This window comes from Botryllus schlosseri, chromosome 2 (assembly GCF_051294905.1).
Source record: "Botryllus schlosseri isolate E-star chromosome 2, Bs_hap1, whole genome shotgun sequence".
Taxonomy (NCBI): Eukaryota; Metazoa; Chordata; class Ascidiacea; order Stolidobranchia; family Styelidae; genus Botryllus; species Botryllus schlosseri.
The window spans coordinates 36,160,741-36,180,359 of NC_137237.1; the positions used below are offsets into that span (position 1 = coordinate 36,160,741).

Here is a 19,619-nt window from a genome sequence, read left to right on the forward strand (position 1 = left end):
TGCAATAGTACGACCAGCCGAAGAACCGTACATCTACCTCAAATACACTTCAGTCCAAGTTTAATACACACCCCTTTTTAACGGCATACGACACATGAGCTTTGTAGCTTAGGTATAATTAGAAAATTTGTAAATATTTTGAGCGAATGAAATAGCAAACATTACTGAAATTTCACTAATTGTAAAATTTTCCAAATAGCTCTGTGGCCTACTTCAAAATACTACTGTTGAGAGTCTCCGGTCTAAGCCCTGAGGAAATGAAAAATATTACTGTCGTCAGTAAGGACAATGTTATAGAGTAAAGTTGGTCAACCTGTGGCCGCATAGAAGCATAAATATGCGACGGTGTACAAGTAGCCTAATTCAATTAGCGTGTGCGGGCGGTCGTCAATGTGCAATTTGAATTTACGAATTATAAGCTGCCAAATGAATTAAAACTTTTCATTTTTTATCAAAAAAATTCTTTGCGCTTTGCGCGATTCAGGGAGTCATGAATTTTCGATTTAGATATAGTAGGGTTTTAGCATTCTGACCCCCGTACATATGAGAACCGTAGAGGAAAATAAGAAGACTCATAAAAATATACCAATTTGTAATCCCATTCCTCTCACAGAAGTTTTTTCTTGTACTTTCGCCCATTCCGATATATTTTGAGTATAGGCTACAGACAATCCTAATGGGAGGTCGAGGAATAACAATACGTAACAAAGGAACCAATGCTTGGCCTACCCAAAGATTCGTCATCAATTCATCAATAATTATGAGCCCTAAATTGTCGAAAACACCCCTTTCATCAGCTCTACCGGTAAATCTGATGACACGGGCGGAGAAAGGATAAATATTTGATAGTAACATGTGCATTGTGCAACCACCAATATTATTAATGAAATTCATTCATGAGAAAGTTAGTCTTTTCGCCCCATGCGCGACTTGTCAGCGATTCTCAATATCTCTTAATAGCATTAATAATTGCGATGTCGGTGGGTACGGAAAGCCTGCCTGGGCGTTCTAATTCTACAATTAAAAACGTTCGTTCGCGACATATTACACACGGAAAGATTAATAACTCAGAACACAGCAATGGCTGTCCCTCCTATATCCAATTTAACATGGCTATTTCCTGTCTATAGTTGGTCCATTACGAATATTCATAGGAATGCGGCCGTACGCCATACATGTAATCGAAATACGGCGATGAATAGCAAAACGGTTGAACACCGCTGTCATAGAGTATATGTATGTAGCCCACAATTAGTCAAGATATGATTTTATTTTGATAGTTTTGTGATGATCGAATGTGCATATAGAACGTTTAAAATGAATAATTCGCATCGCAAGAGCCTATACCGTAGAGGTGTTCATACTGGAACCTCCCAGTCCGCGACGTTGAAATAATCAACTTTTATAACGAAATGCAGTGATTTTGAAAATAAATATTCTAATCGTAAACATCTGTTCCAACAGGTCCTCCAAAAAGTGCAAAGAGGAATTATAAAGTTACAGAAATCGGGCACTGAATATTGCTATTACATGGTTCTATTCGTCGGCACACCGCGCATATTATAGAAGCCTGGGATTCCGGCAAAATAATTAGTAATCACTTATATTTGAGTCTCATATCTCCTTAACGTTTCGCAACATGACAGTGCGTTATTACAGATGCCGTCTGTAATCCAACATTCGTATCTTCATCATCATCCACGTACATTGTTTCGACGATTAGGCTACCTGTCGATCACGGCGACATAAAATGACACATGGAAATAGCCTCAATATCCAATCGTTTGGGATTAAATTGACGCAAATCAGATTGATGATCATGTTCAAATGAAACCAGGATAATTTTAGGTTCAGATCCATATCACTAAAAAACCAAAACAACATAGCCATAACGGTGTCTGATGCTAAGCACATTGCTGTCAGAATAGTAACTCTTTGTCTCAATCGAACATATCTTCGATCAGTAGAGATGTTTGATATGCGATTATAATATGTAGCCTTAATCAAAGGGTAGATGAACAGAATCAATATCGGGATCTGAATTGACCAAGTTGTCGGCATGATCACCACCGTCAAAAATCCGGTAAACCGATTGAAGTAGCCGTAAAGCAGGAAACCTACTAGAAAAATCGCGACCGCTGCCATGAACACTGGAAAGTTTTTACTAAGGAACCTTGTAACCTTATTCGACAAATGAGCTAAGAACGATTTGCAGTAGATAGCTCTCTGCCTCTGCCATATTACACCATATATGATAAACAGCGCAATCATGCAAATAGTCACAAGAATAGAAACTGTTGGAAGCAGGAATTTAGTGTCGTGCGACAAGGTATTCTGTTCTCTCGGGATAGATGATCCGACATCAGACCCATTATATGTTGTTGAGTTCGGTGCTGCGAAAGACTTTTCCGCCATGATGACTTGTTGATAAGTTGTCTGCCACTTTTTAAGATATATCGCCAAGACGATTCCTGCAACCGTCGAAATAGCAATCAACGTGCTGCTGACCGCGAGGAGGATGCTCTGGATTTGATTTCTTGAAATATTACAGCTGCAGCACACATGATCATGAAAGCAATAATTCCATTGAACCAAACATATGTAGATGGAGATTCCGCACAGTATAATATCGAGTCCAATAAACATATTGGCTCTAAAATTATTTAATTTCAGTGGTCGAATACCGTACTGAAATTGATAATTACATTCAAGATATTATAGTTATTCCTAATGTCTATATGTTGAAGTATATATTTGATCACTCACGATGCAACAAGTAACAACCGCTGTAATAGACACATTATTAAGCGTCCGACCGCCGGGGCGGATGGATGCCAAACAGGCGGTTATAACACGAGATTTCCCTACAACAACCGCCATGCGGGGAAGTAAAGAGCACGGCTGCTACATAAACGGCCAATGAATACGTAAATCTGGAATTTCAAACTGAATTGTGTTCGTAGGCCAGATTCAAATATCTTTTTGCTTGATGTCCGAACAAGTCATATCCTCACCAAATGCTACCTCCGAATCTGTACTCTATTTTTCAGTAGGAAGAGGTGAGTTGAACTTGAACTGCACTCGGGACTGAACGGGGAACACTATGGCTCGTACCCTTTCACCCTGACTTGGACTCGGACTTGAGTCGGTGATCAATCGAAAAGGCGATTTTCTGGTGACTCGAAACCTAGTGACTTGATTTCCCACCCTGGATTTTGAATTAACGATTTGGCATAATTTTACTAGTCCGGTTCATGTGCAAGCGATCACGAGAATTGAATGCGACCAGCGACCCAAATCGATATTCGCACTACTAGCTTAAAATATGCGAAACCTCGGCCATATCTACTTCTTCAAACTACTTACTTGAGTAGCCTACTTTTCAAACCATTGATTTTTTGCTGCTACTTATAATCTAATGTTTACTTTTACTTTTTAAAGATAATTGTGGCAACAACGCATAGTTGGGTGCTAACTAAATATTTCATCTTTGTAAAATAACTTGAACGATTCCAGTTAGCTAGCAGTCACTAAAATTCGAGAACACAGCAACGCATTCGAGGAACCACAGCTGGTGCTGTCAACTTTGCCTGACGCAATTATTGTATATCAAGTAGGGTGGAGCATGGACCGGAGCCGGATTGGATATCCGACCGGATTTTCTCATTTTTCGCCGGAGTCAGTTCGGAGCCGGATCAATGCTTTTTCTAATACGGCCGGAGTTGGATCGGAGCCAGTTCAGTACTTCCTACTAAAAATATGACAGCATTACTCTGTTCCACCCTCGAATCAATAGTTAAAGTGAAACGTTCACAGCAGTAAACCACATGCTAAGTCCAAGTTGACATAATTAGGCTACTTCAGATAAGGGTTGGGTGTGATATTTGAGTTTTTAATTTCCTGTTTGCAATTTTGCAATCAATATTCGATGACATCCGGAGAGTAGATAATTATTATCGGATTTTTTTCGGACCGGAACACAGTCATTTCTAGAATCCAACCTAGGGGTCTGACCAAAGTCGACCAAAGGTTTTAAAAACAGGATCTTAGTAGGACTAGATAATTTATCGACCCGCTCCGCCCTAATATCAAGGTCTCGCTGCAACAGTAGTCAGCTACGGCTATTCTGGCCTAGGTCAGCTACAGGATTCCTACTGAAGAGCTTGCGATTTATATATAAGCTCCTCCTCGACATGTGCTCAGCGTATATGATGGTGTCTGAAAAAAGTCCAGAAGAATTTGGGACGTGATAAAAGCCGGCAACTCAGACATCACAATGACGGATGCCTGTGTAAAATGGCAATCGAAATCGTAGAAACACTATGAAAACCAAAATACAGCAATATTAAGTCATATGTAGATATAACACGTGACGTGCTCCGATACAAACAGATCATCACCATTTTATTACTATTTTTATAAAATCAATCCACCACAAGATTGCGATAAAAAGAAGAAATAGGGTGCCGAAACGACTTCCCGAAGAGACTTTTTAATCAGAAACTCACCTTGGCCTACAGCATTTAAATAAGAGGCGTACACATTGGATTTAGGAAAGAATAACATAAATGGAAGCGACAAAACTGAATGCTGCATGTGTCAGTGTGCGCGGTCGATATGTGATATTGTGGTCCCGTTATGTTGAAGGCTGACTAGTAATGTACGTGAAGCAAATGCGGATGCTATTAGTTATTTCACTTATTCACTTAATTAACTGGACCTTTCTATCAATTTTGGGATGCTTCAACGCTAGTAAACAACGGCATTACCTCACTCCTGACATGATTATTAGTATTTATCGCTGATGTTGCAACTATTGTGAAGTATATCGCCTTGCATACGAAGAAGCATTGATTTCGTGATAGAAGCGCTGCGTTCCATAACAGAGAAATCGATCCATTATCCCGAATATGAGCAGAGCACAATATTGGTGTCACGGACATCGGAAATATGACTCGACCATAATAAGAGAGGAAATGAGCATGCTGATAAATAATGCATAGCCACCAAGCAGATCGCTATCTGGTTGAAACCATTATAGTATGACTGTCGGAGTCGTTTCGACATTGCAAGAAACTGGGATGCAATCGATTAGAAATATTGCCTCAACCGACGACACTATGTAACACAGGTATGGCTGTAAACAATGATTCGAGTCCAATATTGAGAGACAGTAGCCTTCTTCCTCCTACTACCGAAATGATACGTCCCTTTCTAGTAATAGTTATATGATCATGATCAACAATATTATACTGTCGATGTTTATTTCACAACTTAGGAGCCCTTGAACCGTTATTGCTGGTATCACAGATTCCAAAACACGAGAAGATAAGCACTTCAAAAATATTTGTATCAGACACATACCGTAACCGTGAAAGTAGGGATGGTGTGAACCTCTGAAAGATACAGGTTCGTGTGAACGTGAGCCTTTTTGAAAGGTTCTGTATGAACGCGAACGACGAACGTGAACCTCGTGGCGTTACGTGGCGTCATATTACTAATTCTAACCCTACATTTCAGTGAAGTGATAGCCTATATTAATGTGCACGATACCTGGCGACAACTCGGGCCACATAAAGCCACAATGCTTGAGCAGCCAGCCTACATATTGACGTTTTAAGCGTCGCCAAATGTATCAACTGGGCAATCAAATGATATAGTAGTCCCATGAAATCAATCTCTTCCGCCGCTTTGCCAGCAATGTGGACGACGACTGGCAAGGGAATATATGCTTACACCTTAACGGTCTAGGCCAGACCGGACAATGTATTCGACGTCTGAGTATGCTACGTTTAGAATGTAAAACGGATTTCTATACTTGCTACCGATATTACCCCATTACCAACTTATACAATAGTAGCCAACACCCCAATCGCACTCTTGACCACGTAAGAGACGATTCGTCGCTGAGAGAGACACGCGTGAGTGATATACAGTGCTTCCCAACCTTTGTCAGCTCGCGACCCCCTATACATCCAAATTTTACTGTGCGACCCACCATGACACATGAGAAAGAGAGAGTCTTCATTGTCATCCAACCAGAATACAATAACAAAAACGTCAATGATGGTGATACAGAAGATAAGCATGCACAGTATTCGGTATCAGATAGGAGTGATCGATACGATCGTGAAGGTCAACTAGTCTTATCGCACCCGCATCAAACAGGTACACGTGACTCTACAGTCTGGCTGTAAAAAATGTTAGTTTAAAAAAAGGAAAATGATGAGGAAAAACGATGGTAGCAAATTATCAATGAAGCAATATCGGGGAAAGGTCGGGCAACAGTGTTAATACAACGATAAGAGGTGATGAAGTAAGTCTTTTTTGAATCTATTATAAGGCAATTCACGGATATCTTGTGGTAGTTCATTCCAGATGACAGATCCTGAGTAGTCGATAGATCTCTTGGTTAGATTGCTATTGGGTTGGGGCAAGTTAATATTGCCCTTTGATGAGGATCTCGTGTAATGGGAATGGACATTTTTAGCAGGTATGAAAAAGTCATCAAACACATGAGGCAAACTATTGGAAAAATATTTGAATTTAACTTTTGATACTTCGAAGCGATATAGTTTTTCAACTCGCAAAATTCGTGGCTTACGGTAGTAAGGCGATGATTTGGCACGTAAAGGTACAGATGAGAACAACCGTATCGCTCGATTTTGCAGGGTTTAAATCCTGTGCAAAAACGATTTGTATGCATGCATGACAACTAATGAAAACGTAAATCAACTGACGGGGCGTCGTGTTCGTTGTTTTGAGGTATTTTCCGAATGTGATGGTCATTTGCATCAGGCTTATATTCTTTAATGTGATTCCGTAGCTGCCGACGGCAGGCTTCTAGACTTATTTAAGACACCGTTTACGCGGATCAGATGACGAGGAAGAGCCTAAATCTCCAACACTTGAGTCGAGCTCGTTCCTACTCGAACCAGTAACCCATTCGTGTTGCAGCTGTGGAACACCACGCTTTCTCGCCTCACATAATGCAGGCAAGAATTAATACGCGTTACATATGATTACAAACTAGAAAGCGCGTCTATTTTACGTTGAACATAATGAGGTTCTAATATAGCTTGCGTGAAGCCAATTGTATGCTCATTGTAACGCCAAATCAGACTGTATTGCTGCATTTTTTAACAACGGTCACAAAGCCTTTGTATGAAGAAACTAATTCCAATTCTTAGGCATACATAATAACACACAATCTAACTTCACGCTTGAATGTCCCAAAAATTATTGTGAGCACGGAAATGTGCCCAGCGGCAATTATAGGCTTGAAAGCAATTCGATTTAGACTCTATAGGACGAGAACGTGTATTTGCTCGTCTGATCGCGAGAAGATAAGTTGCTTGGCATATTGAAATAGAACTGTAACGATTAGAAAATCTTTGCGATCAACCTGTTGGGAAGCACTGATGTAGATAAAGCAATTTATCTCCGGTTGGAAAGTCAATCGCAACACTGGTGGTTGTCGTTCATGTCGCGAGAAAGCTAAGCAGCAGGAGTAGAATAGATCAGTGGTTCCTAACCTGTTTTTCTCCAGCGCCCCCTTTCAAAATTTTCCTGGGCTAGTCGCCCCACTATTTTACGGACTGTATAAGTAAAAAAAATAATGGGTAAGTGGTCAAAGTCCGGTTTCGGGTTGGGATTTCATATATTAGACCACTCGACTAATAATGGTAAATTTGTATGTGCTATTTTCGATATCTAGCCTAATCCAGGTTGTTATAACAACCGTCGGTTAAGGCCAACGGGCTCACAACATTTGGTTCGATATCGATGCACAGATCTCGAATTCTCTGCAATTGGCAATATGGGAACGTTATTTGTATTGAGTTTTGTTTTGTTGCTTTGTGTGACTACTAAATCAACTGAGAATGAGATAGAGATTTGCTCAAATTAAATTTAGTCCTGCACCAAGCTCTTAACTTTAACATGAATAGGGGTAACAGCACTAAGCAGTATTATCCTTGATGACACGACGAAGAAAGATACTGAGGCTTTAATTTTGTAGCTCTCCAATACAAGTATATTTAGTTAATCATTTTGGTCAAAAAGCTTCAAAACATCTTCAATGTACGAAGGGCATCACTGTCAAAAGTTGTACATTACGCTGCTTTCTCGATATCGACACGCAATGGGCTGTGGGATACAACATCTAGTTCAAAACCTGCTGTGGAAAATAATCCGTGTTATCAGCATAAGTATCAGTTTAATAATATTTTCATCATTTCAAAACACCACAAAACTGCGATACAATGAAAAGGAAGGAAGGTGTCGAAACGACTTGGAGTGGCTAGCGTGACGGGAGTGTTTTAATGGGGAATTGGCAATCCGAAAGTGGGCCAAATTCATTATACTTGAATGTAAATAAACCACAGCATTCATATAAATATTGTCAGTGGATATTTCGCGATGAGCGCAACGAAAAACGTTTTGATTTGACAGGTTTTGTGGAATGTTAGTTTGCAATGAGAACTCAGGGATATATAAAACTATTGCTCTACTATATAGTCATTATTATGTCCTTACTACAGCTTCTACTGCTAGGCCCTTTTCTTCAGCGCCCCCCATACCACCTCCTGAGCCCAGCGCGCCCCATTTCGCCCCTGGGTGTTTCCGCCCTCTTCAAAATCCAGATCCCACTCTGGGGGCGTTGGAGACAAGGCTAAGATCCACTGAAATAAACGATATGGTTGCGCACGTGTTGCCCGACGAAATAAGACACACCGCTGTACAGTGAATCGCGTATATCATGGCTCAGGGCCCACCGTGTGGATATATATTATTGTTCATATTTGACTTTACAGCCTTATACGATTGAACAACCTGTTACACTTGATTAACGGATGAAGTGACACATTTGTGATGATCTATACGGCCACTGCATGAGAGATATACAGAAGTCTACGCAAACAAGCACAGTGGACGTCTTGTGATTGAATCCATTTTTTCAAGTCAAAATCAGTTTTTGTTTCAACCTCATCCATGCGAAGTCATTTCACAAATGATGGCTTGACTCTGACTTGATTTTCAAGCTACATGGTTCTCTAAACCCCATTGCAAAATGCATATTGTTTGCCTTGAAATGGTGACTGAGTTCTTTCTTAGTAGAATTATACAGCGTCACTTCGTGTTTCGTGTTGATTAATAACGCTTGTCTGTCACACCTGTTGGTAATATTACCCCAAACGTAGGGCTGACAGAGCAATTTGAGTACTCGAATCGAACATCAATTATTCGGGTGAATGGCAAAGAAATGTTCGTTCGAATATAAGGCCCATGCTCCCATATCGTTTTGTTATACTTTATTAATGATTGATATTTTTGCTGTATCAGCGGTTTCCAACCAGGGGGAATTCGCCCTAAGGAATAATTTTGAAATATTTTGGTGGAATCTGTCTAAAGGTTTGTACTTTGTATAGGAATCACATACGGTTCACAGTGTCTTCAGATTTTTATGGCAGAACTGTTAAGTATGGAACTAGTTCTTTACAATTGTATGTTTCTTTTACCGGATTTTTATAGATGAGTTCGAATGCTTTCCGAAGACAATTTGTTGGTTACGCGGCAGCCTCAAGTTAGACCAAATTGCGACCTAGCAGGGAATAGTCATGCGGAATGCAGCACTAGGCAGCTCGTGAAAATAATTACCCCAGCCAACATCTGAGCTGACGTGAAAAACACACGAAATTCAAGTTTCTGATGGTGGTGCTCAGTAAATGCCACCACTTTCGCCCAAGCCTAAATTTCACTGCCTCGCTACCAGTGATGACTTTTTGTACTCAGCATATTCTCAAATACTATCCAGAACGGGAGTAGAATGATTTCAAGAAAAGTATCATAACAGTCCATCGATATCTGTGATAACGAGGTGACGCGCCACATTTTTACAATGCGATAAAAGTGGCTGCAACCAGAACAAAAGGTATTTGACGCTTCCGGTTTTAATTTGAAACCACATCATATTTAGAGCACCGTGCACCTTCAAGTTTTTTTCTATGACGACGGCAGCTCTCTTTACATCAGTTACTCGCGGCAGCGTTGATAAGTATAATTGGCTCCCAAAGGTGGCGGCACCCCGATGGAGAAATAGTGAGTTATTAACAAAATACCAAACCATTTATGAAGTGATATAACTGGCAATGTTTTCTTTGAGCTCACATAAAACGTACATTGTCTGAATGTTACAAGTAATCAGAACTGCTTCTACGACATCCTCAATCATGGGTGTTACTACATTCTACTCGATGCAAAATACTCGATCAGGCTCTGATCACTCGCGAATTACATCTTTATCAGCCTTGCGGATAGTGTTGTTGTTACCGTTTGTGGTACATTCGTGGTGTTTTTCAACTGCAAAGTCCGACCGAGGTAGACTTCAGAATTCCTATCTGAGTGTTGGACGTTTACTTAGGCTCCTCCTCGTCACCTCATCCGCGTAAGCGGTATCTTACACGCCTAGAAGTGGGCCGTGCTATATGTCGGCAGTTACGGAAAAAATGGAGAATATCGGCCTGGTGTAAATGACCACAGTAGACGACAAACACCATGAATACCACAACGACAAACAAACTGCAAAGGTCCTTTTCACCATGACAGGAGTGGACACGATTGCTTCGTAGAACGAGCGCCATCGCATCATCCTTGTTAAACATCGTTTGATTCTGAATTACACATCACGATATTTTCGCTACCGCAGCTAAGCCATTGGATGAATAGTAAGCGGAATCATGTCCTAAACATATACAACCATAGGCCTTGAATGCGACTACGCATTAAAATATTCGTAAGCGGATGATGCATGCTAATCGAGCGGTTGAATTTTGATGGAGGTAACCAGCGAATTCCGCTTAATATATTTACGCAAGCCTTTTAATGAGGGATAAACCCATGCTAAGTTCGAATGCATTAGCAGTTTGTACCTTTTCCATGAACTTTGCGTTGGTCATCGCGCTATGATTCCACTTCCTACTGCATATGTTTCTTGTAGTAGACCAGCATTGGATACGGATTGCTTGCTTCCATATAAGTGATATGTTATTAGATAATGCCAGGGTTTTGCTGCTTTCAATAAACAAATATTGTCGATTGATTTATTCCAGTAATTTGTAATCATATGATATGATATGATGTGATGTATGATTTCCGATGCCACAGTGATAGTCTGTAGTTAGGACGCACATCTTTGCAGTTGTCTGAATGGATTAACCAGCATCAGCATCAGCCACTATCGATCGTTCATTCGCCCGCGTAGACCAGGGTCAAAACCAAGTCACAAGTCAATCATTCTTTTATAGTTTTCACTCGAGTCCAGTCCAGTGATTTTCAACCCACCACCAAGTCAATTTCCGGTCCAAGTCATGGAGCAAAGGGTCGAGTCCGAGTCGTAGTGTGGAGACTCGAGATCGATATGACAGGTCGTGGTCCACTGGATTCATCACAACCCTGGTCTAGGGAAGTGGCCGAGTCTGATTTCAATAACTATAATCACAGAATTCGATTCTTCACTGTGATTTTCAATCGAAGAACTGCATTTAACAGTTCTGTATTTGAGTCAACGATAAATATATTCAGCAATCCAAATTTGCAACGACGGATGGAGTTCCTTTGCAATATTTAAATTTTTTATTAATATATAATCCTGAAATTTTTGCGATATACAAACTTAAAAACCACTGGTCTAACGTGATCTTTTAAAAATTAAAACGTTACGTCATATACGTTGCTCAATTGGTTTTCGATTGAATCTCTATTTATATCAGTGTTTATCGACACGAACCACAAGGGCTCGCAGCGGTTCAGGACACCTACATCACTCATGCAGGAGAAGTCACACTGATTTCAGTAAACATTCATTATAATATTTAAAATTTTGTAGTTTTATTGCTTCAACACTGTTGTAGTTGGACAGTTCATTTTGTGGACCGATATATCTATCGCGGGGGCCTCAAACAAGCGGCCAAGCGGTAATTGCTGAATAGTAAATCACATTTTCACGATGGTTGTGGAATTTCATTCTGCAAGATCCCGTCAATTGAGGCTTACTTGCCTACTTTGAAAGACATGGACAAACCATTTTATTGATGCTCCCGCCCACAACGCCATCAAAAACTGTGAAATTGGCGCGCGGGGCAAACTTCAGTTTGTAATGTATTAGGTATATCAGAATTATGTTTTATGACTAGGGGGGAATTTGTCCTTCACCAAAGGCTTGCAGATACGGTTTGCCAGTTTAGTAACGGTTGTATCGGTAGCTTATATGCGTGTTATTGTACCGTTAACTCTCGATAATGAGTGGACTAGAAGTCTTCTAGTTAATAAATTATACTACAATGTAGTCCCGAAACTATTATAGTAATATTTTAGTGAAGCTTATATACAAGTTCGTGCTTACAAGAGCCAGATCATTTTAGTGGCTCGCACCATCCTTATTGAACAAAACATCCTTTGATTCCGATTTAGATTTCACGATATTTTCGCGAACACAGCTCATCCAATGGATTTATGGAAAGCGGAATTCCGTCCTAAACATACAAACATTGCCATCGGATGCGACTGTGCACTGCTTCCAATCACCGTCTATCTCTCTTCCGTTCACTGGATTTATATTCATCGCAAACGCGACCACCAGGACTGCTGTGCGATTTCGCGAAAGCTCACACAAAGTATTCTCCTCGCGGTCAGCTGCACATTCATTGTTGCCTCGTTGATTTTAGATATTATTGTTATGGTATATTGGAGAAAGTGCTTCCGATACGAGCAGCCGCATATTTCGTCGAATTTTAGCAACAGCAGTGAAGAACCGTATGACTGTTGTTTCGCCCGGAATATTGAGCCAATCTTATCGTCGTGTATCATAGTTGTTTTTGCAACGGTACCAATTTTGTTACACATCGTTACGTGGATAAGGCAGAGGGAAATCTATCGGAATTCGTTCTTGTCTCATCTGTCAAATCACATTTCGAGATTCGTCAGTAAATACTTGTTTATTTACATTTTGGTGATACTCGTCGTTGCGTTATCGCTCATTCACTGCAGTAACAGACTTGTGCCGATCATGTTACCTGCATGGGCGATTCAGTGTCCGCTGTTTATTCTGGCCATCTATCCATTGGGTAAGGCAACCTGTATCAACCGGACATTGAACTTGAGAACCAATCTCAAATACGTTCGACTTATAAAAAGAATCACCATCGTGACTGCGATATGCTTGTTGTCAGATACAGCGGTGGCGATATATATGGAACGCTTCAGCTCTCCGGAATTTTGGCCCCTCGCCTTCCATTTGAATCTGATCGTCTATCTGATTTGTGTGAATTTAATCTCGAGCGATTGGAAATTCAGGCTTGCACCCTGGGCATGCTGCTCACAACAGAGAAGGGAGAGACTATCGCACGTCCAGAGTGCATTTTCCTTACGAACAGCGATGTCTGCAGTAGAACAACCAACGGAGATTGTGCGCAACGGCGGTGCTAAACTAGCCAACGAACTAGCAAAGAATCAACCTAAAGGACTAATATAGAAGAAGAAGATTATTATTAGTAATAGTAGGATTGTAAAAGTAGTAGTGACGCTTATTACTGTGGTAAGTTTTTGTGAGACAGCTGCATTTAATTTTAACACAAAAGTTGCAGTAAAAAGTGATTTTAACAAAATCTATTAAAATGGGACTTTCGGCAGATTCGCCTGGGCGTCCGTGAAATGGCAAACTACCTCGAATTTATACGACAGAATTATCAAAGCGATCTATTTACATTTTACATTTTGTTCGTGAACGGCCGTGCTTGACGTTCTAGCTGGCAAGCCATTCCATCATAGTTAACATTGAAAATGCCGCTAATCCATCATATCTATAGCTCTTTGTTATGCGAATCTAAGAGAATAGAACAATACTAGAAATGGTTTATAGCATGTTTTTTCAATCACTCCTCTACATTTTGCGCAATATTTTAGAAAAGCTGCAGTGAAAATTTGCTTGATAAATAGAAAAAATCTGCACTATAAATTTCCTACAAACAGCTTAAAACATCTTAGTACCTAAATTATGAGTATCTATGAAGCTGCCGGAAGCCGTAAAAAAGTTGCAGAAGTGGCAAAAACTTGCCTTATAATTTTTACCCAGCATAAAGGAATGGTCGGTCACGGTCTCTAATTACTTTCTGTTGATCTTTTTTCGGATAAAAAGAATCAAAATTAAAGCAATCTACATGACATAATTTCACGAACTCGGCAACTGGGGTTAATAGCTCATGTATCGTAAGAATATGATCTAACGCAGGGCTCTTCAACCGGATGTATCGTACACCCTAGCTAGGTTGTACCATAATTTTTAAAGGGTGTACTGGGGTGTACCAGATCCGCATTACAATGGACCGATGACTTGCTATCACAATAAATAGGCAAATTTATGCTTCAGAACAGGTCAACCGGGTGTGCAATACTGTACAATGTTCATATGGAATGTATACAGCTTGTAAATTACATTCCATTCCATTTCTGATGTCATGATTAAGCCGTCGGTAATGGACTTATTGGTAGAGATGGTGTGAACCTTTGAAAGATTCAGGTTCGTGTGAACGTGAACCTTTTTGAAAGGTTCTGTATGAACGCGAACGTGAACCTCATGACGTCATACTGCTAATTCCAACCCTACATTTCGGTGAAGTGATAGCCTATAATAATGCACACGATACCTTGCGACGACTCGGGCCTCATAATGTAGGCTTACCATATTTTGGAAATCTAAAAAGAGGACACTTTTTCATAAATTTCCAACTTTCAAAATCGGAGTAGAATTCTCAAAAAACGGTTAATTTTTCCCACTTTGTGACTGGTTAACTAAAAAAAAAAAAAAAAAAAAAAGGTCATCTCTTCCGCTCAGAACTCAAAATACCGTTTTTCTCCCCACATTGCCAGGTGGATGACTGAAAAAAAAAGGTCATCTTTTCCGCTCAGATCTCAAAATAACGTTTTTTACTCCACATCGCCAGGTGGATGACTAAAAAAAAAAAAAAAAAAAAGGTCATCTTTTCGCTCAGAGCTAAAATCACCGTTTTTCACCCGTCGGAGCTTCACGTCTGTGCTAATATGTGGCATATCACTCGCAATTTGCTCTAAATCTGCTCTAAATCCTAAAAAAGAGGACAAAATCTCAAAAAAGAGGACAAAAGGCCGTCCTCCGAGGACACTTTCAAAAAAGTCAAAAAAGAGGACAAATCCTCTTAAAAGAGGACGTATGGTAAGCCTATCATAATGCCACAATGCTGAAGTACATATTGACGTTTTAAACGTCACCAAATGTATCTACTCGGGCAATAAAATGATATAATAATCTCATAGAATCCATATCTCCCGTCACTTTACCAAAAATTTCGACGGGGACTTGTAAGGGAATATGAGTTTACGCCTTGACGGTCTACGCCAGACCGGACAATGTATTCGGCGTCTGAGTATTGCTGCGTTGATATTTAGCAGAGTGTAGAAACGGGTTTCTATACTTGCTACCGATCGATATTACCCCGTTAGCAAGTTATACAGTAGTAGCAAACACCCAAAAGGCACGGATTTGGTTTTTATGATACAGCGAAAATATGAAGTCAAGATTGGCCTCGTACGCCTGCTACATTTTTTACATCAAACAACGAGGTCAATCTCATTGATCGGTTGAACAACCAACATTCTCTGACTACATGTAGTGTATTTCGTTCTTGATGTTGTGTGATTGTGGGTCAAGCTCTCAGCGGAGAGTCACTACATATTTACAAACGGAAAGCAGGATATTTGGAGCAAAATTTTGTAATAAAGCAAGTAACATTTTCGAGACTGTCAAGGTGCATGCTCGTTTAGTATTTTTTTTATCTGCCAGCGCTGTGCATTGGGTGGCCAGCAGTTCAAATGCAATACATTCCAACCAAAGAAGTTAAAATGAAGTGAAAATTGTAATATATGAAAAAGGTTCACAGTGCAGAACCTACCAAGATTCTTTGTGAACGTGAACCTCTAAATTTCTGAGGTTCACACGCAGAACGCGAACGTGAACCTCACGTTCACACTATCCCTTCTTATTGGTTTCTTTTGGAGCAGAACAGGGTGTAGTTGGCATGTTTTAAGGTTGCGATATATGTCTATACCGATTCTCAAGGAATTACCAAGTTGGAATCGTGCGCGTCTCACGAATAAAGGTTTTTCTGGTTCGTTTGGGCGGTTCCAATATATTTCGACTCTACCTACAATCCTGATGGGACGTTAAGAAAGACCAACATGCCACAAACTGATCAATAAAACGGAAGGTGCATCATCATTAATTCTGAGCCAAAATTATCCGAAGACGGTCCCCGCATCATCTCAAACGGTAAATCTGATCACGTCGGTGAAATCACAAAATTCACGAAATTCATTCAAGAGGTTGGTTCGACTAGCTAGACAGCTAATCCCAATACCGTTTTCTAACATTTATGCTGTCGACTTTGGTGCACATAGAGTAAGTCTGCTTGGGTGTTCTGCTTCTGCAATTACAAAGTTTTATACGCAAGATATATCTCAAGAAATCAGTGATGACAGGAAATATCACACGGGCTCTCCACTGCCAAAAGTTGCCAGTATAGCCAATTTCACATAGGCCTACAAGAGTATTTATCGTCCAGATGGGCCATGACGACTCTCTGCTGGAATTCGGCCGTATGCTATATATGGAATCGAAATGTGGCTTACTAATAATTTATCATGGGTGGATACCAGAGGTGGTCAGTAACGAAGTACTTCTACTTTTTCGAAGTACTCAAGTAGTTTTCCTCTACTTCTGGTACTTACTCAAGTAGATCTGATTTAAGCTACCTCTACTTCTACTTCGTAATATTTTGTGATCTACTTACTTACTTTTCGCTATTTTCAGTTTTTTAAGTAGAAGTAGTTCAATCTTCTAATCAGGAAGATAGCCTGAGGAATTTCGGGGCTGTTTTAACGGAGTATCAACATTTAATTTTCATTAAAGTTTAGTAAAGCCTAGGATTTTCGTCGCGCTTCGCGCGCAGTGGATGGAGTGACCAATATGATTTCACGAAAGTATCGGTGAATATGATTCTGGTAGAGGGTTGGCGTTGTTCCGTTCACACCATATTCTCGCCATTCACCCATATCAAATAAATCGTCACAGTATACATGGCTCATCATAACGTTTGAAACTGATGTTTCGCAATCTAGCATTTACTTGTCATATCGTTATCTAGCATGTTCATGGCGTATCCAAATCTGGAAAAGTGGACTCTGACTTTTTTTTAGTTTTAGAGCTGTTTTAGCATACCACCTTTGAAACTTTCTGGACTAAAAACATGAAGTACATGTTCTGCTTTTAGAAGTAGCATTTATATTTCACTTTCAATTCCAAGTATCATATACTTTAAGTTATAATTATTATCAGTTCTTTTGTCTGGATAACATACATGTTGAAGTATAAAAGCAAGTGTAGTAATGCCTTTAATTTTTAGAAATAAAGCTACGCAATATGGCATTTTTACGGTCCACCATATTTTTTATTAACGTTTACTAATCGCGCAAAGTGTTTACACCGTATCCTATACAACTTCTCCGTATTGCTCTTCGACTAAACTACGGGCCTTATAATATGGGGAATGGCGTCATATCATGCTATTTTGTAAAACGAGCTGTTCGAGAACACAGAGGATTAGCATCGCATTTCCATATCAATACTATCATTTTCATCCCATGATGTGGACGAATACATATGCTATCGAGAATTGGATACCTGCTGGTATGCATCAATATGAATCAAGCTCGTCACCTATCGCATAGCTCAATTTGCACCTTTTTACAATCCATGTGAACGAATTATGATCGTTTTCATAACTACTTACTTACTTGAGTACTTTTCATGTCAGTCAATTTTACTTCTACTTCAAGTAGTTTTAGGTTGCTTATGGAAGAAGTACTTCTACTCGTACTTGGTAGATTTTTTTCGTCGCTACTTCTACTTCTACTTGAGTAGATTTCTTGACTACTTTGACCACCTCTGGAGGAGACGACATGGACAAAGCGATAACAAAAACAAAAAACGTTGGCAAATTCATGCACGTAGATGGGCTCGCACATCGTCAGGTCGTCCAATAGCGATGGTATACGCTATTTGTAGGGATTACGTAGGACGCGCGCACCTGCATAAGCTTAGAATTCGTTACAAACGGCAATAAATAAATTTTACTTCGTTACGAAAATTAATAGCTTACTACATTTTGAGAGCCACATTTCCTTGAGCATACATTTTAGCCATAATCTCCGGCATATTAACTTAATTTTTAAATTGAAAGCCGTGAATTGCAGCTAAGTGGATGTGTTGATATTAGGCAATGAGAAGATGACGGTAAATGAGCAAAAATATTATCTATTTGCAGACATAATATGAAACAATGTTAAACGCGCGTGATACATTGTTAAATCTCTTTAAACCCCTATATACGTGTTGCAAAAACAAAGCACCCAACTACAAACAGTTATTTTGGAAATTGGTATCTGCATATGGAAAACTTGCAGCAAACATGAGCATCAGAGTTCACCTCCTGTTCAGTCATCGTGATGTATATCTTGGCCATCTTGATAATTAGAGTAAAGAATGGTTCCTCAAAGACATCAAAACAACAAGAGAAAGATACCAGGGCGGATGAGATGAACATATCATATCAGTAGGAACGTATCAGCCGCACCCCAAACGCAAAATTGGAGGGGCGAGCTTCAAGGGGGTTCAAAGTTAATTCGTGAATTAGCATCAATTACAGCGTATTTTTTTGGAAATCTATGCAAGTTGCTAAAAAGATCTAGGCACCTTCAAACGGACAATTCGATCCTTTTGAATAAAACATACTCTGAAATACATTGAATACCTTTATTTGATGTTGCTGCTAGGGCGACATCCAAACTAGGAGATTGACTCGTAGGCACATTTTTCAGTTTAAGACTCCTGGCCTACATGATCAGATTTACTGGTAGAAATAATGGATATGATGACACCGACAATTTGGGCACGACATGGTACGTACATCTCAAGCCAACTGCAGTTCTTAGTATATCATCTTTTCAATCAGCGTCGCTTCAACTGAATGTGGAACATCTATGCATTTAATCTTGTACGGACCCTGTGGCCAACATTAATGCAAACGGTGAGGATAGATAAGAATGCAACGCCGTAGACATAGGAAATTATGCGCAAAGTATATCATTAATCCAAACTTTTCGCCCTGTTTTGGTGACAGTAAATTATATCTACTAGCGAATAGCGATCCCGCACAAAGCCAATGATGAAATTATGTATCCGTGACTGCGCCCACCTATTTACACGCTAACAATATTTGTTGTATAAATAGACAATGTTATTTGGACGGCAGTCATAGGCATGTCCAAGCTGTTTTATCTGTTCATTCGCAACTAATGAAATTATAACCATATAGAAATGGAAAGAAAAAGGAAATTTCAAATAGATAAAGGATTGGTATTGACCTATTGCGACTTGAAGATTCAGACTGCTCCGCGGACTAGAGCATGTAAATATTTGAAAGTTGACTTGAAAGAATATCCCTAGTCACGGGTCATTCAACATTTCGCAT

General features: G+C 39.8%; 1 protein-coding gene and 2 long non-coding RNA genes across 3 annotated transcripts in view; 2 read left to right on the forward strand and 1 right to left on the reverse strand.

The window, feature by feature from the left end:
- The window catches only part of LOC145458451 (exocyst complex component 4-like), a 364,798-nt gene that overhangs the window by 194,992 nt on the left and 150,187 nt on the right, over nucleotides 1–19,619 (forward strand). The gene's annotated exons all lie outside the window — the stretch shown is intronic.
- On the reverse strand, nucleotides 1,252–4,893 carry LOC145434515 (uncharacterized). Its single transcript, XR_013913430.1, has 2 exons — nucleotides 4,770–4,893; nucleotides 1,252–2,471 (listed from the first exon to the last, which is right to left on the reverse strand). It is a non-coding gene; the product is annotated as an uncharacterized LOC145434515 (long non-coding RNA).
- LOC145434516 (uncharacterized) lies at nucleotides 7,318–15,045 on the forward strand. Its single transcript, XR_013913431.1, has 2 exons — nucleotides 7,318–10,101; nucleotides 12,472–15,045. It is a non-coding gene; the product is annotated as an uncharacterized LOC145434516 (long non-coding RNA).